Genomic DNA, 27,933 nt, shown 5'->3' on the forward strand with positions numbered 1-27,933 from the left:
CACAAACATGCTTGATTGCACCAGTTAATAGCCCACTGTGTCTTATTCCACATAAAACCAGGTGTGGTTCTTCTGCACGCTTTAACGCCATGTCAGAATAGAAACATACTCAGCAGAACCTGTACAGCTTCAGCAAATGCAATAACATTGTATCTAACTTTAGTACAGTGGATATCAGGGGAGAGCGCGAACGCAGTCCCCCACCACCAGAAATTATGCAGTCGAGATTCCCACATTTGGGGAATTCGCACGGGTCAGCACAACCGGAGTGCAATGGCTGAGCCTCGCCCTGGGTGAACCACCTTCTTGATCATGGTATCTCCCCCTGCCAGGTAAGTATGAATTGCAGAGCTCTCGGCTAGAGACTGCACCACCAAACACACCCTTCACCATCATGGTGAGGAACCTAACACTAATCATTACACAATAATCTGAGACTAAAACACTGCAGTTTACACGTGCTGCAAAAAATAAAGTCAGTAGAGAAGAAAGAGTGCAATTTTACAGAGTCAGCAATAAGAGGGAGCAGAAACACTGAATGTTAAGAAGACTGTTTTAAAGAGAATTTTAAAGCCTGCCTACCATTAACCCCGCCCCTTCGCTTTGCACTCCCACAGCTTGCTAATCAGTTTTAGCCAAAACAAAACAACTCTACAAGAAATCTTGATTCCGTTCGTTGATCTATAACTAGTACTGTAAAAGGTTGTTTTCTATTAAAGAAACTTAAAACATTTATTACTCATAGGTCAATGGAAGACAAGAAATTTCTTCATTTGAACAATAAAATTGTTATAACTGGAAAAATAAAGAGCTCAATCACAGGGATTAATACACACAGACACTGAAATAAAAGATCACTAAAGCTCACTGTCATGTATTTTATAGCAACATGTGGCTAAATTCTTGAAGCAAAATGTGTGCATTAGTTTTCTATAAACTACATGACTGACAGTAGGTCTGGCCGTAATAAATGAAAGCTCCATATAATCTAAGGCTAATATAATTTCCTACAGCCGAACATCCAGTCCTGTTATTATTATTTATAAAACCAGATGTGGTACATCTGCATATTGCAGTGCTCCATTCTGCCCAGTATTGTAGCTTTCCAACTTGCTTGATTGCACCAGTTAACAGGCCACTGTAGCTTGTTCCTCATAAAACCAGGTGGGGTTCTTCTGCACACTTTAATGCCATGTCAGAGCAGAAAGACACCCAGCAGAACCTGTACAGCTTCAGCAAATGCAATAACATTGTATCTAACTTTAGTACGCTGAATATCAGGGGAGAGCGCGAACGCAGTCCCCCACTACCAGAAATTATGCAGTCGAGATTCCCACATTTGGGGAATTCGCACGGGTCAGCACAGCCGGAGTGCAATGGCTGAGCCTCGCCCTGGGTGAACCACCTTCTTGATCATGGTATCTCCCCTGCCAGGTAAGTATGAATTGCAGAGCCCTCGGCTAGCGACTGCACCAACAAACACACCCTTTACCATCATGGCGAAGAACACAGAGCTAATCATTACACAAACATCTGAATCTAAAATGCTGCAGTCTATAAATGCTGCTAAAAATAAGGCTACATTTATTACATATAAAACAATGTGATGATTATTTTCTAAGCCACTAAACAGTACAATACTTCCCATGATGCATTGCTGCTGAATATGTAATGAGATCCACAGTGTTCAGGAAAATGCTTTTGTAACCAAAACACTTTACACTAAAAAGTAGTCGGTCCAGAAGAAAGGGCACAAAGCTATACTGCTACATATCACAAAGCTATATCAGCAGCAGGAAACAACTAAACTATTTTCAACAATTTTATTAAGGTTGTTTTACAGTTAGCCCCAACCCCCCCCCTCCCCTCCCTCCCTCGGTTTGCAGGATAGTTGGCGAGTTAGATCTAAGACAAAAACGACTTCTCTACAGGAAAACCTGCTTCAGTTCATTTTAGCACGTAAATGAAAGGACAGAACAGGAAAAGTGCTTTGAACTTGCAATTATAAGTGACTCTAAAATCAAGCAAGAAGTTTGTGTCCGACCGGTAATGTGATCCGGACACAACATTCCCGATAGATAGTTCCGGATGGATAGTTCCGTATGCCGTAAATGATCCGTTTGTTGTACCCAGGCTTACAAATGGAGTTTTAGATTACTAACTATAAATACTATAATTGATACTTTAGAATATTTTATCGACACATTAGGCATCCTTTGAATTCACGAGAAACACCGCTTGATGATTAAGACAAGACATTTAGTAAACGCTATGTGTTTTACAGAAAATAATACGCATTTATTGTGCTTTTATAAGATCAAAAAGTCAGAGTCGGATGTTCATTACAGAGAGAAACCATGATCTAATGGTGTAAAAGCACATGTTAGTTTAAGAGCAGAGTAACTTCTACAGACACACTGACCCTACATAAACACCGTTATAAACCTCTTCTCTGTGGTGAACTGTGAATATAAGGAGATCACAAACAGCTCGGATACAGAGCTCCACAAATAAACCACAGAGAGAGCACCAACATACACCTGGTTTACATTATAACTAAACAAACAGAAACAGTCTATCTTTAACAGTAGAGAGAGGGGTGCACCGTTCCCGGAGGTACTGCAATACCGGGTCGATGCGTGGAGTGGACAGAGCAAGCCCCTATTCCATCTCCCTGCTCCAAAAATCAATTTAATATATGGTCCCCGGATAGGGGACGTATCAGATATTAAACTGATAAGAACAGATACTACACTTGATCTTAGCCAAAAGGCCGAGAAGCGATACCGAGAACAGCCAACAACAAACGGTGCCATTCTACAGAACTGTAAACCCGAGGACGGAAAATACCGTTCTCGCTTAATATTCTATAATAAACCAGTAGAAATCATGCTGAACATATTCATACTAAAATTAGCGGAGAAAATAGTGATTTAAGCGGCATTTAACAATGAAACAAAAGGGAAACGATAAAGAACGCGCGCGCGCGCACACACACACAGTCCTATCAGATGCGAGCACACACAATCCTCCACACTACAAACTCACAATTTAGTCAGAAAGTAAGTTTCCAAGACAACCATTTAAACTGGATTAAAATCCTTCGATTGCAGCAACCAACACATTACAAATAATATGTAGGGATTTTAAAAAGATTTAAGAAAATTTACATGAGTTTAACAATACTGCCTCTCAGCGGTCAAATTTGGTATTGCAGGGGAGAAAATGTATACCTACAACTTGACCCTCAAATTGCCTACAACTTTGTACAACATTTTTAAAAAGTATTTCTTTGCTAGAAGAAGATAAATTACTGGCAAACTTTTTAATACATGCAATATAAATATACAGTAAGAGGTCAGAATCACCAAACATGTACTAAATACAATTTTAAGCAGAAATACTGATTTATAGTTATTACCTAAAAACACGTTTTATCGTGGTACTGAGGAGGAATACTTTTTTCCAGATAAACTCTCTCAACTATTCTAAGACATGGACAACATTTTCATCAGTCCTAAATTGACTAAAACTGAAAAGAAGCTCGTCTTTATAACTGCGCCACTCATCCGCCATTTTCACTCAGCCCTTCAGAGAGGCCTAATTATATACAAAGCTCTGCTTACCTTAATGTCATTTACTCTGGACACACAATATTTCCCAACAAAATGCATTCAAGTGACACTTTGTGTTTTTAAATAAATAAATAAAACCTTTTTGTTCTTGTTTATCTTACACACACTGTCACGGGTATCTAACGGACAGTCTTGAGCCAGCAATCCAAACTCATGTGACGGTATAAAATTTCCAAACAAACTAATTTTAAACGCGTTTCAAATCATGAAAACAATTATAACACATTAAAGAAATGAGCTTTAATTACTCCAAGTACTTGTCCGGTTAGGTGAAATGTAGGAAAATGTAATCTTTTACCGAAAATTGCAATCACCTGCAGCTGCAAAATCAGCAGTCGGATCTGCAGCAGCGCCACCTAGAGGTCTGATTCAAAAGAGCGGGGCAAAAATAAAGCGTCATCACATGGCCATACTGTGTTATTATTGACGATATAAGATTGTTTTGAATCGTTATTACAAATTAATACACATACTTACAACCCCTGACGGTCCTAGAATACCCCTGTCCCGAACACTTTAACGTTTTCCATTGCTGTAATTTACTCAGATAGTTGTTAACTAGCTGATTAAGTGAATCAGGTGAAGTGGGAGCAGAGAAAACACTAAACTGGGTATAGTTCTGGACCTGTGTTGGGATCCTAGAAGATAATGAATTTGTTCCTATAGTCTGTCTCTCTGTCTGTTCTCTGCAAATGAATGTGTTAAATAGTTTCCTGCAGCAAATATATCTTTTAAAACAATATACTGATAACATATCACGGTGTGTATGAAGAGACCGACACATCATGTACCTGCTAATGCTTGAGCTAATATTGCCAATAAAGCAATAACAATGCTAAACAATTAACTTATTTTTGCAATACTGTGTAACTGTAGCATTTGTAACTAAATACACATCTTTTATTGCCAAAGACACACATTACTCACACTTACAAAATGTAAATTGAACCAGAATCACAGTTCATATTTCTCATAATTAGACAGTAAGTAACTGACAAATATTACAATAGAAAAATGAAATCCATAAAGAGTCGGATCAGCATTAATTCCCAAAACAGGAATGAAACTACAGTGAAACGAACAGAATCAAAGAGCCTTTTCTAACGGCATGTGCAGCACAACAGAACATAACTTATCGCCTTTTACAAGTCTCAAAAGAAGCCATCATTTTCAGGTCAAGAGGTGAAAAACTTCTGCACTAAAGAAATATCGTCAACAGATCATCAATTTGTTATATTCCCAAAGGGCCTATGGGATAATTTGGTAAAACTAAATTTAGTGTGCTCATCATTCAGAAGTATTTTTAAGATTTAAGATTTAAGTAAGATTTTGTTCAGTTAGGGAGAATTATATTTTACTGCTCACCATTTTATAGGTTTGGTTTATGAGTTTCTGCAAACCGATTTTCATTTAGCAATCTCATTATGTTGGCTTGAAAAAGCCGTTCAGTTTTGCTTTATCAGATTATTACTATTATAAATAAACAGGTGGGACCTTGGACACTACTTTATTTGTTTGCTTGTTACATTTACCACTTAACCATTCGACTGCCTGCTAAACCGGGTTTCTTCAGGCACCACCATGCTGTACATAATGAATTTCCAACATAGAATTACTTATCGGTTTTTCAGTAAACAGACACTTCTTAAAGAGGCTTCTTCCCCCATCATAGTCTTTATATCTTGGCTCAACTGTTTGGTGTTGGCCCTGCTTTTTTTAGTTTCTGGACACCATGTAATAAGAAAACAGTCAGCATTAAAGCTCATCATCATCAGGCTGCTGCTGTTGTTTTAAAAGTGTATTTCAGTAGGCTATAGCTTTGTTTATTGATTTAATATTTTCAACTATCTAACTGAGTATCAAACGTTGTGCTTTTTTGTGAAATGTCCGACACGTCTTTCTTTAGCTGTGTGCTTTCACGGTCACGTGACCTGAATACATAAACAGTCATAATGGTGATCAGACAGGATATTCAAATAATGAGCTTGTTTCTTTTTAGATGTACGTGTTTGTTATTGTTTTATATTGAAACTACACATCTACAAGAACACAGTTGCATCTCATTGTGTAAACTGTCAATACTTTCAATTTTATGACTTTTTATTCTTAATTACTTTCAATAGTTGAATTAAGTTTAATTAAGGTTGATGGCAGACAATGAAATAAATTTATTATTAAAATATAAATCCCAATCTATCTTTCTATATATTATAGAGTTTACACATTTATTTATATATTATTTTATTTTTATATATAGAATATATTATATTACATTTTTTTAATTTTTATTTTATACTTTTATATTATATTTACTGTTTATATTTATATTATATATACATGTATATACACACACACACGCATATGCATAGCCGATAACTATTGGTTTTTCACAATTATTTTGTCTTTGATTTCTACGTTTAATTTTACCTATTTTTCTCTCTATATTTTTAACTATATCCCTTTATTTTTCATTTCCACACACTAATTTTTACTCTTTTCTTTCTTTAATGTAGGACAGTCGTAAAAAGCATTTCACTACATGTCATACTGTGTATGATTTCGTATGTGATGAATAAAATTTCAATTTGAATTTGATCATGATACAAGATCCCAGACTTAGACAAAGGAGACAAAGGAGACTAAGCATTCCGCTTAGTATTGCAGCTTTCAAACCTGCTTAAAACAAACCTGCTTGTTTGCAACAGCTACCACACACAACCACTGGGAAACCACTAGCATCGCATTTTACATTAATGAATTAGTAATTTCTATGTAGTAAATTCAGGATGTTTTCAAAATCTGGTAAGCATCATTGTCCTTTCGCAGCATGACCGGCTGTATCTTATTCATAATGAAATCAAATGTGCTTCTTCTGCATGTGGCAGTGCAATGTTACAACATTAAGAAACTCAGCAGAACCTGCACAGGTTAAGCAAACACAACAAAATTGTATCTAACTTTAGTACAGTGGATATCAGGGGAGAGCGCGAACGCAGTCCCCCACTACCAGAAATTATGCAGTCGAGATTCCCACATTTGGGGAATTCGCATGGGTCAGCACAACCGGAGTGCAATGGCTGAGCCTCGCCCTGGGTGAACCACCTTCTTGATCATGGTATCTCCCCTGCCAGGTAAGTATGAATTGCAGAGCCCTCGGCTAGAGACTGCACCACCAAACACACCCTTCACCATCATGGTGAGGAACCTAACACTAATCATTACACAATAATCTGAGACTAAAACACTGCAGTTTACACGTGCTGCAAAAAAATAAAGTCAGTAGAGAAGAAAGAGTGCACTTTTACAGTCAGCAATAAGAGGGAGCAGAAACACTGAATTTTAAGAAGACTGTTTTAAAGAGTGTTTTAAAGCCTGCCTACCATTAACCCCGCCCCTTCGCTTTGCACTCCCACAGCTTGCTAATCAGTTTTAGCCAAAACAAAACAACTCTACAAGAAATCTTGATTCCGTTCGTTGATCTATAACTAGTACTGTAAAAGGTTGTTTTCTATTAAAGAAACTTAAAACATTTATTACTCATAGGTCAATGGAAGACAAGAAATTTCTTCACCTTCTTGATCATGGTATCTCCCCTGCCAGGTAAGTATGAATTGCAGATCCCTCGGCTAGCGACTGCACTACCCTTTACCATCATGGTGAGGAACCTAACACTAATCATTACACAAACATCTGAGACTAAAACACTGCAGTCTACACGTGCTGCTAAAAATAAAACTACATTTATTACATAAAAAACAGTGTGATCGACCATTTTCTAAGCAACTAAACAGTACAATAACCCCACCCCCACGGCTTGCAGCTCAGAGACAATGTTTCTCCAGGACCCTGGTGTTACATAAGAGAACGTAACATATAGCTACAGAACCGAAACACCACCACAGAGCTAAGAACAAAGTCTGTCTGAACTACAGAGCTACATGTTAAATGTTAAGCCACTGTTGAAAACTTTGATTTGAGATTGTTCAGTTAGGGAGAATTATATTTTACTGCTCACCATTTTATAGGTTTGGTTTATGAGTTTGTCGTTTCTGCAAACCGATTTGCATTTAGCAATCTCATTATGTTGGCTTGAAAAAGCCGTTCAGTTTTGCTTTATCAGATTATTACTATTATAAATAAACAGGTGGGACCTTGTACACTACTTTGTTTGCTTGTTACATTTAACACTTAACCATTCGACTGCCTGCTAAACCGAGTTTCTTCAGGCACTACCATGCTGTACATAATGAATTCCCAATGTAGAATTACTTATCGGTTTTTCAGTAAACAGACACAGTTCTTATTGCATATTGCAGTGCTCCAGTCTTCCCAGTATTGTAGCTTTCAAACTAGCTGAAAGCAGCCCACAAACATGCTTGATTGCACCAGTTAATAGCCCACTGTGTCTTATTCCACATAAAACCAGGTGTGGTTCTTCTGCACGCTTTAACGCCATGTCAGAATAGAAACATACTCAGCAGAACCTGTACAGCTTCAGCAAATGCAATAACATTGTATCTAACTTTAGTACAGTGAATATCAGGGGAGAGCGCGAACGCAGTCCCCCACCACCAGAAATTATGCAGTCGAGATTCCCACATTTGGGGAATTCGCACGGGTCAGCACAACCGGAGTGCAATGGCTGAGCCTCGCCCTGGGTGAACCACCTTCTTGATCATGGTATCTCCCCCTGCCAGGTAAGTATGAATTGCAGAGCTCTCGGCTAGAGACTGCACCACCAAACACACCCTTCACCATCATGGTGAGGAACCTAACACTAATCATTACACAATAATCTGAGACTAAAACACTGCAGTTTACACGTGCTGCAAAAAATAAAGTCAGTAGAGAAGAAAGAGTGCAATTTTACAGAGTCAGCAATAAGAGGGAGCAGAAACACTGAATTTTAAGAAGACTGTTTTAAAGAGAATTTTAAAGCCTGCCTACCATTAACCCCGCCCCTTCGCTTTGCACTCCCACAGCTTGCTAATCAGTTTTAGCCAAAACAAAACAACTCTACAAGAAATCTTGATTCCGTTCGTTGATCTATAACTAGTACTGTAAAAGGTTGTTTTCTATTAAAGAAACTTAAAACATTTATTACTCATAGGTCAATGGAAGACAAGAAATTTCTTCATTTGAACAATAAAATTGTTATAACTGGAAAAATAAAGAGCTCAATCACAGGGATTAATACACACAGACACTGAAATAAAAGATCACTAAAGCTCACTGTCATGTATTTTATAGCAACATGTGGCTAAATTCTTGAAGCAAAATGTGTGCATTAGTTTTCTATAAACTACATGACTGACAGTAGGTCTGGCCGTAACAAATGAAAGCTCCATATAATCTAAGGCTAATATAATTTCCTACAGCCGAACATCCAGTCCTGTTATTATTATTTATAAAACCAGATGTGGTACATCTGCATATTGCAGTGCTCCATTCTGCCCAGTATTGTAGCTTTCCAACTTGCTTGATTGCACCAGTTAACAGGCCACTGTAGCTTGTTCCTCATAAAACCAGGTGGGGTTCTTCTGCACGCTTTAATGCCATGTCAGAGCAGAAAGATACCCAGCAGAACCTGTACAGCTTCAGCAAATGCAATAACATTGTATCTAACTTTAGTACGCTGAATATCAGGGGAGAGCGCGAACGCAGTCCCCCACTACCAGAAATTATGCAGTCGAGATTCCCACATTTGGGGAATTCGCACGGGTCAGCACAGCCGGAGTGCAATGGCTGAGCCTCGCCCTGGGTGAACCACCTTCTTGATCATGGTATCTCCCCTGCCAGGTAAGTATGAATTGCAGAGCCCTCGGCTAGCGACTGCACCAACAAACACACCCTTTACCATCATGGCGAAGAACACAGAGCTAATCATTACACAAACATCTGAATCTAAAATGCTGCAGTCTATAAATGCTGCTAAAAATAAGGCTACATTTATTACATATAAAACAATGTGATGATTATTTTCTAAGCCACTAAACAGTACAATACTTCCCATGATGCATTGCTGCTGAATATGTAATGAGATCCACAGTGTTCAGGAAAATGCTTTTGTAACCAAAACACTTTACACTAAAAAGTAGTCAGTCCAGAAGAAAGGGCACAAAGCTATACTGCTACATATCACAAAGCTATATCAGCAGCAGGAAACAACTAAACTATTTTCAACAATTTTATTAAGGTTGTTTTACAGTTAGTTACAGTTTGCAATTATAAGTGACTCTAAAATCACAATATTTAAACAAAAGCAAGCAAGAAGTTTGTGTCCGACCGGTAATGTGATCCGGACACAACATTCCCGATAGATAGTTCCGGATGGATAGTTCCGTATGCCGTAAATGATCCGTTTGTTGTACCCAGGCTTACAAATGGAGTTTTAGATTACTAACTATAAATACTATAATTGATACTTTAGAATATTTTATCGACACATCAGGCATCCTTTGAATTCACGAGAAACACCGCTTGATGATTAAGACAAGACATTTAGTAAACGCTACGTGTTTTACAGAAAATAATACGCATTTATGGTGCTTTTATAAGATCAAAAAGTCAGAGTCGGATGTTCATTACAGAGAGAAACCATGATCTAATCTAAGCATCGCATTTTACATTAATGAATTAGTAATTTCTATGTAGTAAATTCAGGATGTTTTCAAAATCTGGTAAGCATCATTGTCCTTTCGCAGCATGACCGGCTGTATCTTATTCATAATGAAATCAAATGTGCTTCTTCTGCATGTGGCAGTGCAATGTTACAACATTAAGAAACTCAGCAGAACCTGCACAGGTTAAGCAAACACAACAAAATTGTATCTAACTTTAGTACAGTGGATATCAGGGGAGAGCGCGAACGCAGTCCCCCACTACCAGAAATTATGCAGTCAAGATTCCCACATTTGGGGAATTCGCATGGGTCAGCACAACCGGAGTGCAATGGCTGAGCCTCGCCCTGGGTGAACCACCTTCTTGATCATGGTATCTCCCCTGCCAGGTAAGTATGAATTGCAGAGCCCTCGGCTAGAGACTGCACCACCAAACACACCCTTCACCATCATGGTGAGGAACCTAACACTAATCATTACACAATAATCTGAGACTAAAACACTGCAGTTTACACGTGCTGCAAAAAAATAAAGTCAGTAGAGAAGAAAGAGTGCACTTTTACAGTCAGCAATAAGAGGGAGCAGAAACACTGAATTTTAAGAAGACTGTTTTAAAGAGTGTTTTAAAGCCTGCCTACCATTAACCCCGCCCCTTCGCTTTGCACTCCCACAGCTTGCTAATCAGTTTTAGCCAAAACAAAACAACTCTACAAGAAATCTTGATTCCGTTCGTTGATCTATAACTAGTACTGTAAAAGGTTGTTTTCTATTAAAGAAACTTAAAACATTTATTACTCATAGGTCAATGGAAGACAAGAAATTTCTTCACCTTCTTGATCATGGTATCTCCCCTGCCAGGTAAGTATGAATTGCAGATCCCTCGGCTAGCGACTGCACTACCCTTTACCATCATGGTGAGGAACCTAACACTAATCATTACACAAACATCTGAGACTAAAACACTGCAGTCTACACGTGCTGCTAAAAATAAAACTACATTTATTACATAAAAAACAGTGTGATCGACCATTTTCTAAGCAACTAAACAGTACAATAACCCCACCCCCACGGCTTGCAGCTCAGAGACAATGTTTCTCCAGGACCCTGGTGTTACATAAGAGAACGTAACATATAGCTACAGAACCGAAACACCACCACAGAGCTAAGAACAAAGTCTGTCTGAACTACAGAGCTACATGTTAAATGTTAAGCCACTGTTGAAAACTTTGATTTGAGATTGTTCAGTTAGGGAGAATTATATTTTACTGCTCACCATTTTATAGGTTTGGTTTATGAGTTTGTCGTTTCTGCAAACCGATTTGCATTTAGCAATCTCATTATGTTGGCTTGAAAAAGCCGTTCAGTTTTGCTTTATCAGATTATTACTATTATAAATAAACAGGTGGGACCTTGTACACTACTTTGTTTGCTTGTTACATTTAACACTTAACCATTCGACTGCCTGCTAAACCGAGTTTCTTCAGGCACTACCATGCTGTACATAATGAATTCCCAATGTAGAATTACTTATCGGTTTTTCAGTAAACAGACACAGTTCTTATTGCATATTGCAGTGCTCCAGTCTTCCCAGTATTGTAGCTTTCAAACTAGCTGAAAGCAGCCCACAAACATGCTTGATTGCACCAGTTAATAGCCCACTGTGTCTTATTCCACATAAAACCAGGTGTGGTTCTTCTGCACGCTTTAACGCCATGTCAGAATAGAAACATACTCAGCAGAACCTGCACAGGTTAAGCAAACACAACAAAATTGTATCTAACTTTAGTACAGTGGATATCAGGGGAGAGCGCGAACGCAGTCCCCCACCACCAGAAATTATGCAGTCGAGATTCCCACATTTGGGGAATTCGCACGGGTCAGCACAACCGGAGTGCAATGGCTGAGCCTCGCCCTGGGTGAACCACCTTCTTGATCATGGTATCTCCCCCTGCCAGGTAAGTATGAATTGCAGAGCTCTCGGCTAGAGACTGCACCACCAAACACACCCTTCACCATCATGGTGAGGAACCTAACACTAATCATTACATAATAATCTGAGACTAAAACACTGCAGTTTACACGTGCTGCAAAAAATAAAGTCAGTAGAGAAGAAAGAGTGCAATTTTACAGAGTCAGCAATAAGAGGGAGCAGAAACACTGAATTTTAAGAAGACTGTTTTAAAGAGAATTTTAAAGCCTGCCTACCATTAACCCCGCCCCTTCGCTTTGCACTCCCACAGCTTGCTAATCAGTTTTAGCCAAAACAAAACAACTCTACAAGAAATCTTGATTCCGTTCGTTGATCTATAACTAGTACTGTAAAAGGTTGTTTTCTATTAAAGAAACTTAAAACATTTATTACTCATAGGTCAATGGAAGACAAGAAATTTCTTCATTTGAACAATAAAATTGTTATAACTGGAAAAATAAAGAGCTCAATCACAGGGATTAATACACACAGACACTGAAATAAAAGATCACTAAAGCTCACTGTCATGTATTTTATAGCAACATGTGGCTAAATTCTTGAAGCAAAATGTGTGCATTAGTTTTCTATAAACTACATGACTGACAGTAGGTCTGGCCGTAATAAATGAAAGCTCCATATAATCTAAGGCTAATATAATTTCCTACAGCCGAACATCCAGTCCTGTTATTATTATTTATAAAACCAGATGTGGTACATCTGCATATTGCAGTGCTCCATTCTGCCCAGTATTGTAGCTTTCCAACTTGCTTGATTGCACCAGTTAACAGGCCACTGTAGCTTGTTCCTCATAAAACCAGGTGGGGTTCTTCTGCACGCTTTAATGCCATGTCAGAGCAGAAAGATACCCAGCAGAACCTGTACAGCTTCAGCAAATGCAATAACATTGTATCTAACTTTAGTACGCTGAATATCAGGGGAGAGCGCGAACGCAGTCCCCCACTACCAGAAATTATGCAGTCGAGATTCCCACATTTGGGGAATTCGCACGGGTCAGCACAGCCGGAGTGCAATGGCTGAGCCTCGCCCTGGGTGAACCACCTTCTTGATCATGGTATCTCCCCTGCCAGGTAAGTATGAATTGCAGAGCCCTCGGCTAGCGACTGCACCAACAAACACACCCTTTACCATCATGGCGAAGAACACAGAGCTAATCATTACACAAACATCTGAATCTAAAATGCTGCAGTCTATAAATGCTGCTAAAAATAAGGCTACATTTATTACATATAAAACAATGTGATGATTATTTTCTAAGCCACTAAACAGTACAATACTTCCCATGATGCATTGCTGCTGAATATGTAATGAGATCCACAGTGTTCAGGAAAATGCTTTTGTAACCAAAACACTTTACACTAAAAAGTAGTCAGTCCAGAAGAAAGGGCACAAAGCTATACTGCTACATATCACAAAGCTATATCAGCAGCAGGAAACAACTAAACTATTTTCAACAATTTTATTAAGGTTGTTTTACAGTTAGTTACAGTTTGCAATTATAAGTGACTCTAAAATCACAATATTTAAACAAAAGCAAGCAAGAAGTTTGTGTCCGACCGGTAATGTGATCCGGACACAACATTCCCGATAGATAGTTCCGGATGGATAGTTCCGTATGCCGTAAATGATCCGTTTGTTGTACCCAGGCTTACAAATGGAGTTTTAGATTACTAACTATAAATACTATAATTGATACTTTAGAATATTTTATCGACACATCAGGCATCCTTTGAATTCACGAGAAACACCGCTTGATGATTAAGACAAGACATTTAGTAAACGCTACGTGTTTTACAGAAAATAATACGCATTTATGGTGCTTTTATAAGATCAAAAAGTCAGAGTCGGATGTTCATTACAGAGAGAAACCATGATCTAATGGTGTAAAAGCACATGTTAGTTTAAGAGCAGAGTAACTTCTACAGACACACTGACCCTACATAAACACCGTTATAAACCTCTTCTCTGTGGTGAACTGTGAATATAAGGAGATCACAAACAGCTCGGATACAGAGCTCCACAAATAAACCACAGAGAGAGCACCAACATACACCTAGTTTACATTATAACTAAACAAACAGAAACAGTCTATCTTTAACAGTAGAGAGAGGGGTGCACCGTTCCCGGAGGTACTGCAATAACGGGTCGATGCGTGGAGTGGACGGAGCAAGCCCCTATTCCATCTCCCTGCTCCAAAAATCAATTTAATATATGGTCCCCGGATAGGGGACGTATCAGATATTAAACTGATAAGAACAGATACTACACTTGATCTTAGCCAAAAGGCCGAGAAGCGATAACTTGTTATTCCCCTTGCTTGGCGGACAGCCCATAGCCCCGCTTTCCGAGGCTTACGGAAGCCCCAATGAAGGAATCGGGGCCACCCCCAGCTGTTGACCTGAATATGGGGGAGGGGGGTGTTGACGAGGAACAGCTGACAGTGGTGAGCACAGCCTGGCGATGATTAGCAAGGGAACATGGGTGGGGACACGTGGACGAGGAGCAGCTGATAGTGGTGAGCACATCGTGCCGATGATAGGCTAGGGGTAAGTGGCATTTGCTGGCCACATGCACTTTCCATATTAGGCTAAGTCAGTCAGTAATAATAATAAGTGAGTAACAAAGTAAGTCAGTCAGTAATAAAATACGTCAGTCAGTAAGTAAGTAATAAGAAAGTAATAAGTGAGTAACAAAGTAAGTCAGTAAATAAGTCAGTCAGTAATAAAGGATGTCAGTCAGTCAGTAAGTAAGAAATAAGAAAGTAAAAAGTGAGCAACAAAGTAAGTGAGTAAGTAAGTAATAAGAACGTAATAAGTGAGTAACAAAGTAAGTCAGTAAATAAGTCAGTCAGTAATAAAGGATGTCAGTCAGTAAGTAAGAAATAAGAAAGTAAAAAGTGAGCAACAAAGTAAGTCAGTAAGTAAGTAATAAGAACGTAATAATTGAGTAACAAAGCAAGTCAATAAATAAGTCAGTCAGTAATAAAGGATGTCAGTCAGTAAGTAAGAAATAAGAAAGTAAAAAGTGAGCAACAAAGTGAATAAGTAAGTAATAAGAACATAAGTGAATAACAAAGCAAGCAAGTCAGTCAGTAATAAGAATACATTAAGTAATGAAGTAAGTAAATAAGTCAGTCAGTAATAAAGGATGTCAGTCAATAAGTAAGAAATAAGAAAGTAAAAAGTGAGCAACAAAGTAAGTGAGTAAGTCAGTAAGTAAGTAATAAGAACGTAATAAGTGAGTAACAAAGCAAGTCAATAAATAAGTCAGTCAGTAATAAAGGATGTCAGTCAGTAAGTAAGAAATAAGTAAGTAAAAAGTGAGCAACAAAGTGAGTAAGTAAGTAATAAGAATGTAATAAGTGAATAACAAAGCAAGCAAGTCAGTCAGTAATAAGAATACATTAAGTAATGAAGTAAGTACGTTTTTTTTTTTTCTACTTTTTTACATCAGAAAATGGTGCACCAAGCCTGGAAGTACTGCAATACCAGGCCAATGCATGGAGCGGACAGAGAAAGCCCTTTTTCCAGCTCCCAGCTCTAAAAAACCATTTAATATAGAGCCCTCATATAGAGGGTGTATCAGATATTAAACTGATAAGAACAGATTATTTTTTTATTAGAACCGGTTCCACACAATAACAAACGATACATCAAATCCAGCAAAACAAAACCAGTCCGTCCCTCTTAAATCCCACCCACTTACCACACATCAATATAAAACCCAAAACAATCAGACCCACAGTCACATTTCTTGTCATAACACAAATCACCTTACACAAAAATTAAATTCACAAAGAAAATTATCACAAATATGTCAGGAGACCAAAATGTTCAAATCCAACAGAATACAGAAATTTAAACGATCCCACCCCCATCACCTCACCGGTCTGGCCACCATGGGGCCCCCAGTACCATGGTTCCCGAAAAGCCTCCCCCCTCCAAAACTCCCACTCCTACCCTCACAAAACCCTCCCCCCCTTGCTCCTCACCCTGCACCTTATGGCGCTTGGCCCTGAATAACCGGAATAGATGTGCCTGACTGACGCGTCGGGACAGGCTCCGAATGCCCTCGCACCTCGCGCCCCAAAGAATGCACTTTGCCACCGAGACGGGCTGCCACAGAGGCCTTGCCATCCCTGGCCCCATGTGCCCCAATCCGCTGCCATACAGCACAAGATCGCGGCCTATCGCTGCCCCCTCTTCAGCGGGCAACCACTCCGACGTGTCTCCAGAAGCGGGCCGCGATGGGACATGACCACAATGCATGGTCAATGGTCTCCTCGCCCCCGCATTTGGACACAGGGGCGTCCGAGTTGAGCCGTGCCTATAGAGCTTCTCCCTCACAGGGAGGCGCCCCAGCTCCCCCAACCAGTGCAGATCCTTGCTGGCCCCATCTAGCCACTTCGGCTGAATCCTTGCCCAATCTACACCCGGCATGCGGGGCAGTGCCTCGCTCATGTGTTCTGCGCAGCAGTCCCTCCACTTCTTATACAGCCTACGGTGTTCCAGGACAAGACTGTCCACCAGGCACCACGGCTGGTCCCGGACGAACTCGACTGCCTTTTGGTAATGCCATGGGCGGTCGACCGACCATGGCGCCGTGCCTCTCCAGGGAATCACCGTTCGCAAAGTGAAACCCAGCCAAAACTTTGCAAACAGGGCCGATATATGTCCCTCCGACCCCCTGGTCAATCTCGCCGCAAAGGACATGAACAAGGCCATGGTCTTGAGGGGGGCACAAATCACAACTCTCCCCCCTTTCTCTCGATCCCTATACATTCGTACGCGGGCGACCTGCTCGTTCCTCCCTCCCCAAATGAACGTAAACACAAAGCGCTCTAGGTGCCGTCCTGTCACAAAGGGGACAGGGAAGACATAGGCAAGATGGTTCAATCTTGTCAACAGGTCGGCATTGACCGCAAGCACCCTCCCTGAAAAAGAGAGATCCCTCCGGTTCCAGCCCTCGCCTGTACTTTCCTGAGGGCAATGTCCCAGTTCTTCTGGGCACTGTCCTCCCTCCAGAAGACGATGCCGAGAATCCTGAGCCCATCCTGGCACAGAGAGAAACCCCCTGGGACCTCAGCCCTTCCAGCCCACATTCCAGCATGAAGTATGGAGGACTTCCCGCGGTTAACTCGGGCACCAGTAGCATCTGAGAACACCTCGATCACCCGCTCCACTGCGCAGAAGTCTTCATCTCGGCCAAGGAACAGCGTAGTGTCCCGGTATAAAGCAGTCTCACCATGGCAGTGAAAACCGGACCAAAGCCCATTCGTTCCAGGAGCGCCAAACAGAAACGCGTGCGACACACGATCGAAGGCCTTCTCCTGGTCCAAATTCAGCAAAGCCAACGGTACCTGGCATTGCATCACCCATGCCAAAGCATCTCTGACCAGCACCAGGTTCATACCACACGTCCGTCTGGGCACCCCACAAGTCTGGTCAGGGTGCACCACCGTGGCCATCACCCTTCTGAGGCGTAGGGCCAGTAACTCGGCAAAGATCTTATAATCTACCGTCAGCAACGTGATCGGCCGCCAGTTTGCCAAGTCCACCCTGTCACCCTTCTTATGTAGGAGGGTGATATGCCCGACTCTCGCTGACTGTGGAAGGAGCCCAGCCCCAAACGCCTCCCTGTAAACGGCCACCAGATCTGGGCCCACGAGGGGCCAAAAGGTCCGGTACCACTCCACAGGGAGACCGTCCCCTCCAGGAGCCACGCCTGTTTTCAGAGAGAGCATAGCACTCTCCACCTCCTCTAGAGACACCTGCTCTTCCAACTCCACTACACATTCCCCAGGCAGTCTATCTGCCACAGAGTCCAGAAACCCGGCTGCCAGTTCACCGCTCGATCCCCTTCGTTGGAAGAGGTCACAGTAGAAGGCACTAGCGCAGCCCAACATGTCCTCGGGCACAGTCAGTACCCGGATACCATCACTCAAACCCTCTATATAAGACCCTCGCTGCCGGCTTCTGACACTATTAAAAAAGAAGTGTCTAGGGCACTCATCCAACTCAAGTGCCTGCCTACCCGCCTGAACAAAGTAGCTGCGGGCCTCTGCCTGAAAGTGAGCTTGTAGGACTTCACTGGCATCCCTGAGCCGCCCGCAATCTCCATCTTTCCAAGCCGAAGCAAGGACTCTTGACCACTGCCTGGCTCTTTCCACTCTCCTTCTTGCCATCTCCTGGCCCTGCCAGCGGACCAGGGTGGCAACTCTCTTTTTCAGGTCCTCCCACCACTCACGCTGTGTGTCGTACAGCACCCGCAACCCTCGCCAACCTGTGTATAGATGGTGAAAAATCTCAACAAAGGCAGGGTCCTGCAAGATAGAACAGTTCAATCTCCAACAACCTCGTCCCCTTTGACAACCCTCAACTTCGATGCTGCCGAGCACCATGCAGTGGTCGGAGGCCCAAAAGGGCCTCAGGAAGCACGCGTGCACCTTCACCCCCTCTGGCAAAAACAGGAGGTCGAGCCTAGATGCATCACCCCGTGAGTTCCTCCAAGTCCAGCCCGGAGAATGCGGATCGACCACCCTGTAAACGTCAACCAGGCCTGCTCCTGACATCGTATGGGCCAGCTCCGCCCCCCCCCCCTCCGACTCTACATCCACATTGAAATCCCCCCCAACCAGCAATACTCTATTTGTGCAGAAAAGAGGCTCCAGCAGGCGGAAGAACCCCCGCCGTTGCCCTCCCCTACACGGTGCGTACATCCCTATAGCCCTGTACTTAGTCCCCCTCCACTTCCCATCCACACAGATAATCCTCCCTGGCACTACCGAAACTACATTTTCCACCTCCCACTCAAAAGATTTGAACAGCACCCCCACTCCATCTCCCCTCCCCTCACCCACACCCCAAACGGCTGGACCGAGATCCCACCCCCTCGTGAACTCAACCGCCTCCCGCTCCGAGCCCAAATGGACTTCCTGCAAAAATAACAGATCAAATGAAACCGAACGCAAACTCGAAAACACGGCCATCCTTTTGAGAGGCTGCTTGATGCCCCGCACATTAAGTGATGCTATTCTAATCATCAAAAAAAACTTTTTCCTTCTTTTTTTTTTTCTAGAAGAATCCGAACCAGTCAACACAATCCCAAGGCACTTTCCCCAAAACCAAGCCTTCCCCAAAAAAAACCTCCCTCCACCCACCCTCACCAGCCAAACCTTCACTCCCCTCCTTCCCTCCCTCCCCACCCCCCCAAAATCCACAGTCCTCCTCACACCCCAACTGTTGCTCATTCCATTTTCCACTACCCATCTTATTCAATGGTATTACTATCCCCCTCCACCTCTGTGGTAGCTCCAGTCCCGGAGAGTCTGCCGCCCTCCCCCATATCCTGCTCTGGATCTGATCCCACATCCTCCATGCCGTCCGAGAACTCCATTGAGGCCCAATCCGGTCGCACCAGGGTCGAGGCCTCCGCTACCCCTTCTGTCGCCTCCGCCAAACTTCCAAACAGCCCGGCCTCCAGCCCCAGACCGGGCCACGAAGCCTGTTCTTCCCCCGACGGCGCTCCCACGGCTGGGGTTACCTGGCCGGCTGTCAGCGACTCTCCCGGGGTCAGGTCCGAAGAACCCCCCTCTGCCTGCGTCAGCCGAACCTCCTTGCCAGATGGCCCTGCTACCTCCTCGCTCACTGGCCCGCTTGATGCCGCAGGCTCTGCTGCCCCTTCGGTGAACACCGCTTCCTCCCCCTTTTCCCGGGCACTTAAGGAAAAAAATTCCTCAGCAAAAAGACTAACATAAGTCCCCTTTCTCGATGGGCACTGGCGATACAGGTGCTCCTCGCTACCACACAGACTGCAGGCCTTTGGCGCACCACACTCGGCCGCGAGGTGGTCCTCCGAACCACAGATGCGGCACCTCCGTCCAGGGCAGACCTCCTTTGCGTGGCCAAGGGCCCCACACTTCCAGCAGTACAACGGCTGGCCAGGGTAGTGGAGGAAACCCCGGTTGGGACCGATAGAAAAATTCCCCGCAGGGTGGACCAGACCACCCGGAGCAGCCGGGTCCGTCTTCAATCTGACGAGAAACCTGCGCTTCCCGTTCCAGACGCCGAAGCGCCCCCGCAGCTTCTCCCCTGCTGAGACAGAAGAGCAGTACCGTGCCAAAAAAGCTCTGATGACCTCATCCGCCACGAAGGGGTTATAAACGTGCACAGTGATGGGGACCTCATCCATGGCGAACAATGGGACCAGCCGAAGACCACGAAGCACCTCCTCTTCCCTGAGCCGCGAGCACCGGTCGAAAAAGGTAGAGCAGTCAGTGAAGGCAGCGAAAGTGATGTCCAGGAACCTCGAAGAGCAAAAATCCTGCAGGCAAAGAACCTTGGAGGGAGCCATTCCGCTAAAGTCCCTGAGCAGCCGGAGCAAAATCCAAACCCAGCAAAATCGCTTCTTCACGTCCTCCGCAGCATCTCTGCAGAGCTCCACCCGAACAGAATGACGAAGCCGCACCACTCGAGCCGGCTGACGTTCAGCTCCTCTCTCCATGGCTACACTTGATCTTAGCCAAAAGGCCGAGAAGCGATACCGAGAACAGCCAACAACAAACGGTGCCATTCTACAGAACTGTAAACCCGAGGACGGAAAATACCGTTCTCGCTTAATATTCTATAATAAACCAGTAGAAATCATGCTGAACATATTCATACTAAAATTAGCGGAGAAAATAGTGATTTAAGCGGCATTTAACAATGAAACAAAAGGGAAACGATAAAGAACGCGCGCGCGCGCACACACACACAGTCCTATCAGATGCGAGCACACACAATCCTCCACACTACAAACTCACAATTTAGTCAGAAAGTAAGTTTCCAAGACAACCATTTAAACTGGATTAAAATCCTTCGATTGCAGCAACCAACACATTACAAATAATATGTAGGGATTTTAAAAAGATTTAAGAAAATTTACATGAGTTTAACAATACTGCCTCTCAGCGGTCAAATTTGGTATTGCAGGGGAGAAAATGTATACCTACAACTTGACCCTCAAATTGCCTACAACTTTGTACAACATTTTTAAAAAGTATTTCTTTGCTAGAAGAAGATAAATTACTGGCAAACTTTTTAATACATGCAATATAAATATACAGTAAGAGGTCAGAATCACCAAACATGTACTAAATACAATTTTAAGCAGAAATACTGATTTATAGTTATTACCTAAAAACACGTTTTATCGTGGTACTGAGGAGGAATACTTTTTTCCAGATAAACTCTCTCAACTATTCTAAGACATGGACAACATTTTCATCAGTCCTAAATTGACTAAAACTGAAAAGAAGCTCGTCTTTATAACTGCGCCACTCATCCGCCATTTTCACTCAGCCCTTCAGAGAGGCCTAATTATATACAAAGCTCTGCTTACCTTAATGTCATTTACTCTGGACACACAATATTTCCCAACAAAATGCATTCAAGTGACACTTTGTGTTTTTAAATAAATAAATAAAACCTTTTTGTTCTTGTTTATCTTACACACACTGTCACGGGTATCTAACGGACAGTCTTGAGCCAGCAATCCAAACTCATGTGACGGTATAAAATTTCCAAACAAACTAATTTTAAACGCGTTTCAAATCATGAAAACAATTATAACACATTAAAGAAATGAGCTTTAATTACTCCAAGTACTTGTCCGGTTAGGTGAAATGTAGGAAAATGTAATCTTTTACCGAAAATTGCAATCACCTGCAGCTGCAAAATCAGCAGTCGGATCTGCAGCAGCGCCACCTAGAGGTCTGATTCAAAAGAGCGGGGCAAAAATAAAGCGTCATCACATGGCCATACTGTGTTATTATTGACGATATAAGATTGTTTTGAATCGTTATTACAAATTAATACACATACTTACAACCCCTGACGGTCCTAGAATACCCCTGTCCCGAACACTTTAACGTTTTCCATTGCTGTAATTTACTCAGATAGTTGTTAACTAGCTGATTAAGTGAATCAGGTGAAGTGGGAGCAGAGAAAACACTAAACTGGGTATAGTTCTGGACCTGTGTTGGGATCCTAGAAGATAATGAATTTGTTCCTATAGTCTGTCTCTCTGTCTGTTCTCTGCAAATGAATGTGTTAAATAGTTTCCTGCAGCAAATATATCTTTTAAAACAATATACTGATAACATATCACGGTGTGTATGAAGAGACCGACACATCATGTACCTGCTAATGCTTGAGCTAATATTGCCAATAAAGCAATAACAATGCTAAACAATTAACTTATTTTTGCAATACTGTGTAACTGTAGCATTTGTAACTAAATACACATCTTTTATTGCCAAAGACACACATTACTCACACTTACAAAATGTAAATTGAACCAGAATCACAGTTCATATTTCTCATAATTAGACAGTAAGTAACTGACAAATATTACAATAGAAAAATGAAATCCATAAAGAGTCGGATCAGCATTAATTCCCAAAACAGGAATGAAACTACAGTGAAACGAACAGAATCAAAGAGCCTTTTCTAACGGCATGTGCAGCACAACAGAACATAACTTATCGCCTTTTACAAGTCTCAAAAGAAGCCATCATTTTCAGGTCAAGAGGTGAAAAACTTCTGCACTAAAGAAATATCGTCAACAGATCATCAATTTGTTATATTCCCAAAGGGCCTATGGGATAATTTGGTAAAACTAAATTTAGTGTGCTCATCATTCAGAAGTATTTTTAAGATTTAAGATTTAAGTAAGATTTTGTTCAGTTAGGGAGAATTATATTTTACTGCTCACCATTTTATAGGTTTGGTTTATGAGTTTCTGCAAACCGATTTTCATTTAGCAATCTCATTATGTTGGCTTGAAAAAGCCGTTCAGTTTTGCTTTATCAGATTATTACTATTATAAATAAACAGGTGGGACCTTGGACACTACTTTATTTGTTTGCTTGTTACATTTACCACTTAACCATTCGACTGCCTGCTAAACCGGGTTTCTTCAGGCACCACCATGCTGTACATAATGAATTTCCAACATAGAATTACTTATCGGTTTTTCAGTAAACAGACACTTCTTAAAGAGGCTTCTTCCCCCATCATAGTCTTTATATCTTGGCTCAACTGTTTGGTGTTGGCCCTGCTTTTTTTAGTTTCTGGACACCATGTAATAAGAAAACAGTCAGCATTAAAGCTCATCATCATCAGGCTGCTGCTGTTGTTTTAAAAGTGTATTTCAGTAGGCTATAGCTTTGTTTATTGATTTAATATTTTCAACTATCTAACTGAGTATCAAACGTTGTGCTTTTTTGTGAAATGTCCGACACGTCTTTCTTTAGCTGTGTGCTTTCACGGTCACGTGACCTGAATACATAAACAGTCATAATGGTGATCAGACAGGATATTCAAATAATGAGCTTGTTTCTTTTTAGGTGTACGTGTTTGTTATTGTTTTATATTGAAACTACACATCTACAAGAACACAGTTGCATCTCATTGTGTAAACTGTCAATACTTTCAATTTTATGACTTTTTATTCTTAATTACTTTCAATAGTTGAATTAAGTTTAATTAAGGTTGATGGCAGACAATGAAATAAATTTATTATTAAAATATAAATCCCAATCTATCTTTCTATATATTATAGAGTTTACACATTTATTTATATATTATTTTATTTTTATATATAGAATATATTATATTACATTTTTATAATTTTTATTTTATACTTTTATATTATATTTACTGTTTATATTTATATTATATATACATGGATATACACACACACGCATATGCATAGCCGATAACTATTGGTTTTTCACAATTATTTTGTCTTTGATTTCTACGTTTAATTTTACCTATTTTTCTCTCTATATTTTTAACTATATCCCTTTATTTTTCATTTCCACACACTAATTTTTACTCTTTTCTTTCTTTAATGTAGGACAGTCGTAAAAAGCATTTCACTACATGTCATACTGTGTATGATTTCGTATGTGATGAATAAAATTTCAATTTGAATTTGATCATGATACAAGATCCCAGACTTAGACAAAGGAGACAAAGGAGACTAAGCATTCCGCTTAGTATTGCAGCTTTCAAACCAGCTTAAAACAAACCTGCTTGTTTGCAACAGCTACCACACACAACCACTGGGAAACCACTAGCATCGCATTTTACATTAATGAATTAGTAATTTCTATGTAGTAAATTCAGGATGTTTTCAAAATCTGGTAAGCATCATTGTCCTTTCGCAGCATGACCGGCTGTATCTTATTCATAATGAAATCAAATGTGCTTCTTCTGCATGTGGCAGTGCAATGTTACAACATTAAGAAACTCAGCAGAACCTGCACAGGTTAAGCAAACACAACAAAATTGTATCTAACTTTAGTACAGTGGATATCAGGGGAGAGCGCGAACGCAGTCCCCCACTACCAGAAATTATGCAGTCGAGATTCCCACATTTGGGGAATTCGCACGGGTCAGCACAACCGGAGTGCAATGGCTGAGCCTCGCCCTGGGTGAACCACCTTCTTGATCATGGTATCTCCCCTGCCAGGTAAGTATGAATTGCAGAGCCCTCGGCTAGAGACTGCACCACCAAACACACCCTTCACCATCATGGTGAGGAACCTAACACTAATCATTACACAATAATCTGAGACTAAAACACTGCAGTTTACACGTGCTGCAAAAAAATAAAGTCAGTAGAGAAGAAAGAGTGCACTTTTACAGTCAGCAATAAGAGGGAGCAGAAACACTGAATTTTAAGAAGACTGTTTTAAAGAGTGTTTTAAAGCCTGCCTACCATTAACCCCGCCCCTTCGCTTTGCACTCCCACAGCTTGCTAATCAGTTTTAGCCAAAACAAAACAACTCTACAAGAAATCTTGATTCCGTTCGTTGATCTATAACTAGTACTGTAAAAGGTTGTTTTCTATTAAAGAAACTTAAAACATTTATTACTCATAGGTCAATGGAAGACAAGAAATTTCTTCACCTTCTTGATCATGGTATCTCCCCTGCCAGGTAAGTATGAATTGCAGATCCCTCGGCTAGCGACTGCACTACCCTTTACCATCATGGTGAGGAACCTAACACTAATCATTACACAAACATCTGAGACTAAAACACTGCAGTCTACACGTGCTGCTAAAAATAAAACTACATTTATTACATATAAAACAGTGTGATCGACCATTTTCTAAGCAACTAAACAGTACAATAACCCCACCCCCACGGCTTGCAGCTCAGAGACAATGTTTCTCCAGGACCCTGGTGTTACATAAGAGAACGTAACATATAGCTACAGAACCGAAACACCACCACAGAGCTAAGAACAAAGTCTGTCTGAACTACAGAGCTACATGTTAAATGTTAAGCCACTGTTGAAAACTTTGATTTGAGATTGTTCAGTTAGGGAGAATTATATTTTACTGCTCACCATTTTATAGGTTTGGTTTATGAGTTTGTCGTTTCTGCAAACCGATTTGCATTTAGCAATCTCATTATGTTGGCTTGAAAAAGCCGTTCAGTTTTGCTTTATCAGATTATTACTATTATAAATAAACAGGTGGGACCTTGTACACTACTTTGTTTGCTTGTTACATTTAACACTTAACCATTCGACTGCCTGCTAAACCGAGTTTCTTCAGGCACTACCATGCTGTACATAATGAATTCCCAATGTAGAATTACTTATCGGTTTTTCAGTAAACAGACACAGTTCTTATTGCATATTGCAGTGCTCCAGTCTTCCCAGTATTGTAGCTTTCAAACTAGCTGAAAGCAGCCCACAAACATGCTTGATTGCACCAGTTAATAGCCCACTGTGTCTTATTCCACATAAAACCAGGTGTGGTTCTTCTGCACGCTTTAACGCCATGTCAGAATAGAAACATACTCAGCAGAACCTGTACAGCTTCAGCAAATGCAATAACATTGTATCTAACTTTAGTACGCTGAATATCAGGGGAGAGCGCGAACGCAGTCCCCCACCACCAGAAATTATGCAGTCGAGATTCCCACATTTGGGGAATTCGCACGGGTCAGCACAACCGGAGTGCAATGGCTGAGCCTCGCCCTGGGTGAACCACCTTCTTGATCATGGTATCTCCCCCTGCCAGGTAAGTATGAATTGCAGAGCTCTCGGCTAGAGACTGCACCACCAAACACACCCTTCACCATCATGGTGAGGAACCTAACACTAATCATTACACAATAATCTGAGACTAAAACACTGCAGTTTACACGTGCTGCAAAAAATAAAGTCAGTAGAGAAGAAAGAGTGCAATTTTACAGAGTCAGCAATAAGAGGGAGCAGAAACACTGAATTTTAAGAAGACTGTTTTAAAGAGAATTTTAAAGCCTGCCTACCATTAACCCCGCCCCTTCGCTTTGCACTCCCACAGCTTGCTAATCAGTTTTAGCCAAAACAAAACAACTCTACAAGAAATCTTGATTCCGTTCGTTGATCTATAACTAGTACTGTAAAAGGTTGTTTTCTATTAAAGAAACTTAAAACATTTATTACTCATAGGTCAATGGAAGACAAGAAATTTCTTCATTTGAACAATAAAATTGTTATAACTGGAAAAATAAAGAGCTCAATCACAGGGATTAATACACACAGACACTGAAATAAAAGATCACTAAAGCTCACTGTCATGTATTTTATAGCAACATGTGGCTAAATTCTTGAAGCAAAATGTGTGCATTAGTTTTCTATAAACTACATGACTGACAGTAGGTCTGGCCGTAATAAATGAAAGCTCCATATAATCTAAGGCTAATATAATTTCCTACAGCCGAACATCCAGTCCTGTTATTATTATTTATAAAACCAGATGTGGTACATCTGCATATTGCAGTGCTCCATTCTGCCCAGTATTGTAGCTTTCCAACTTGCTTGATTGCACCAGTTAACAGGCCACTGTAGCTTGTTCCTCATAAAACCAGGTGGGGTTCTTCTGCACGCTTTAATGCCATGTCAGAGCAGAAAGATACCCAGCAGAACCTGTACAGCTTCAGCAAATGCAATAACATTGTATCTAACTTTAGTACGCTGAATATCAGGGGAGAGCGCGAACGCAGTCCCCCACTACCAGAAATTATGCAGTCGAGATTCCCACATTTGGGGAATTCGCACGGGTCAGCACAGCCGGAGTGCAATGGCTGAGCCTCGCCCTGGGTGAACCACCTTCTTGATCATGGTATCTCCCCTGCCAGGTAAGTATGAATTGCAGAGCCCTCGGCTAGCGACTGCACCAACAAACACACCCTTTACCATCATGGCGAAGAACACAGAGCTAATCATTACACAAACATCTGAATCTAAAATGCTGCAGTCTATAAATGCTGCTAAAAATAAGGCTACATTTATTACATATAAAACAATGTGATGATTATTTTCTAAGCCACTAAACAGTACAATACTTCCCATGATGCATTGCTGCTGAATATGTAATGAGATCCACAGTGTTCAGGAAAATGCTTTTGTAACCAAAACACTTTACACTAAAAAGTAGTCAGTCCAGAAGAAAGGGCACAAAGCTATACTGCTACATATCACAAAGCTATATCAGCAGCAGGAAACAACTAAACTATTTTCAACAATTTTATTAAGGTTGTTTTACAGTTAGTTACAGTTTGCAATTATAAGTGACTCTAAAATCACAATATTTAAACAAAAGCAAGCAAGAAGTTTGTGTCCGACCGGTAATGTGATCCGGA

At 41.2% G+C, this 27,933-nt stretch overlaps 14 non-coding genes across 14 annotated transcripts; all 14 read right to left on the bottom strand.

Annotated features, from left to right (window-relative positions):
• Window positions 1-175: 175 nt before the first annotated feature.
• LOC131358556 (U1 spliceosomal RNA) lies at window positions 176-340 on the bottom strand. Its single transcript, XR_009205507.1, has one exon. It is a non-coding gene; the product is annotated as a U1 spliceosomal RNA (small nuclear RNA).
• A 938-nt stretch (window positions 341-1,278) lies between these two features.
• LOC131358522 (U1 spliceosomal RNA) lies at window positions 1,279-1,442 on the bottom strand. The gene has a single exon (XR_009205473.1). It is a non-coding gene; the product is annotated as a U1 spliceosomal RNA (small nuclear RNA).
• A 1,152-nt stretch (window positions 1,443-2,594) lies between these two features.
• Window positions 2,595-2,785, bottom strand: LOC131358581 (U2 spliceosomal RNA). Its single transcript, XR_009205530.1, has one exon. It is a non-coding gene; the product is annotated as a U2 spliceosomal RNA (small nuclear RNA).
• A 3,825-nt stretch (window positions 2,786-6,610) lies between these two features.
• On the bottom strand, window positions 6,611-6,774 carry LOC131358533 (U1 spliceosomal RNA). Its single transcript, XR_009205484.1, has one exon. It is a non-coding gene; the product is annotated as a U1 spliceosomal RNA (small nuclear RNA).
• Window positions 6,775-8,175: 1,401 nt separating this feature from the next.
• LOC131358557 (U1 spliceosomal RNA) lies at window positions 8,176-8,340 on the bottom strand. Its single transcript, XR_009205508.1, has one exon. It is a non-coding gene; the product is annotated as a U1 spliceosomal RNA (small nuclear RNA).
• A 938-nt stretch (window positions 8,341-9,278) lies between these two features.
• Window positions 9,279-9,442, bottom strand: LOC131358523 (U1 spliceosomal RNA). Its single transcript, XR_009205474.1, has one exon. It is a non-coding gene; the product is annotated as a U1 spliceosomal RNA (small nuclear RNA).
• A 1,046-nt stretch (window positions 9,443-10,488) lies between these two features.
• Window positions 10,489-10,652, bottom strand: LOC131358540 (U1 spliceosomal RNA). Its single transcript, XR_009205491.1, has one exon. It is a non-coding gene; the product is annotated as a U1 spliceosomal RNA (small nuclear RNA).
• A 1,401-nt stretch (window positions 10,653-12,053) lies between these two features.
• LOC131358558 (U1 spliceosomal RNA) lies at window positions 12,054-12,218 on the bottom strand. Its single transcript, XR_009205509.1, has one exon. It is a non-coding gene; the product is annotated as a U1 spliceosomal RNA (small nuclear RNA).
• Window positions 12,219-13,156: 938 nt separating this feature from the next.
• On the bottom strand, window positions 13,157-13,320 carry LOC131358524 (U1 spliceosomal RNA). The gene has a single exon (XR_009205475.1). It is a non-coding gene; the product is annotated as a U1 spliceosomal RNA (small nuclear RNA).
• Window positions 13,321-14,349: 1,029 nt separating this feature from the next.
• LOC131358584 (U2 spliceosomal RNA) lies at window positions 14,350-14,540 on the bottom strand. The gene has a single exon (XR_009205533.1). It is a non-coding gene; the product is annotated as a U2 spliceosomal RNA (small nuclear RNA).
• Window positions 14,541-15,696: 1,156 nt separating this feature from the next.
• On the bottom strand, window positions 15,697-15,891 carry LOC131358735 (U2 spliceosomal RNA). Its single transcript, XR_009205666.1, has one exon. It is a non-coding gene; the product is annotated as a U2 spliceosomal RNA (small nuclear RNA).
• An 8,714-nt stretch (window positions 15,892-24,605) lies between these two features.
• Window positions 24,606-24,769, bottom strand: LOC131358537 (U1 spliceosomal RNA). The gene has a single exon (XR_009205488.1). It is a non-coding gene; the product is annotated as a U1 spliceosomal RNA (small nuclear RNA).
• A 1,401-nt stretch (window positions 24,770-26,170) lies between these two features.
• LOC131358559 (U1 spliceosomal RNA) lies at window positions 26,171-26,335 on the bottom strand. The gene has a single exon (XR_009205510.1). It is a non-coding gene; the product is annotated as a U1 spliceosomal RNA (small nuclear RNA).
• A 938-nt stretch (window positions 26,336-27,273) lies between these two features.
• On the bottom strand, window positions 27,274-27,437 carry LOC131358525 (U1 spliceosomal RNA). The gene has a single exon (XR_009205476.1). It is a non-coding gene; the product is annotated as a U1 spliceosomal RNA (small nuclear RNA).
• Window positions 27,438-27,933: the final 496 nt, after the last annotated feature.

Source organism: Hemibagrus wyckioides, linkage group LG08 (assembly GCF_019097595.1).
Source record: "Hemibagrus wyckioides isolate EC202008001 linkage group LG08, SWU_Hwy_1.0, whole genome shotgun sequence".
Classification (NCBI taxonomy): domain Eukaryota; kingdom Metazoa; phylum Chordata; class Actinopteri; order Siluriformes; family Bagridae; genus Hemibagrus; species Hemibagrus wyckioides.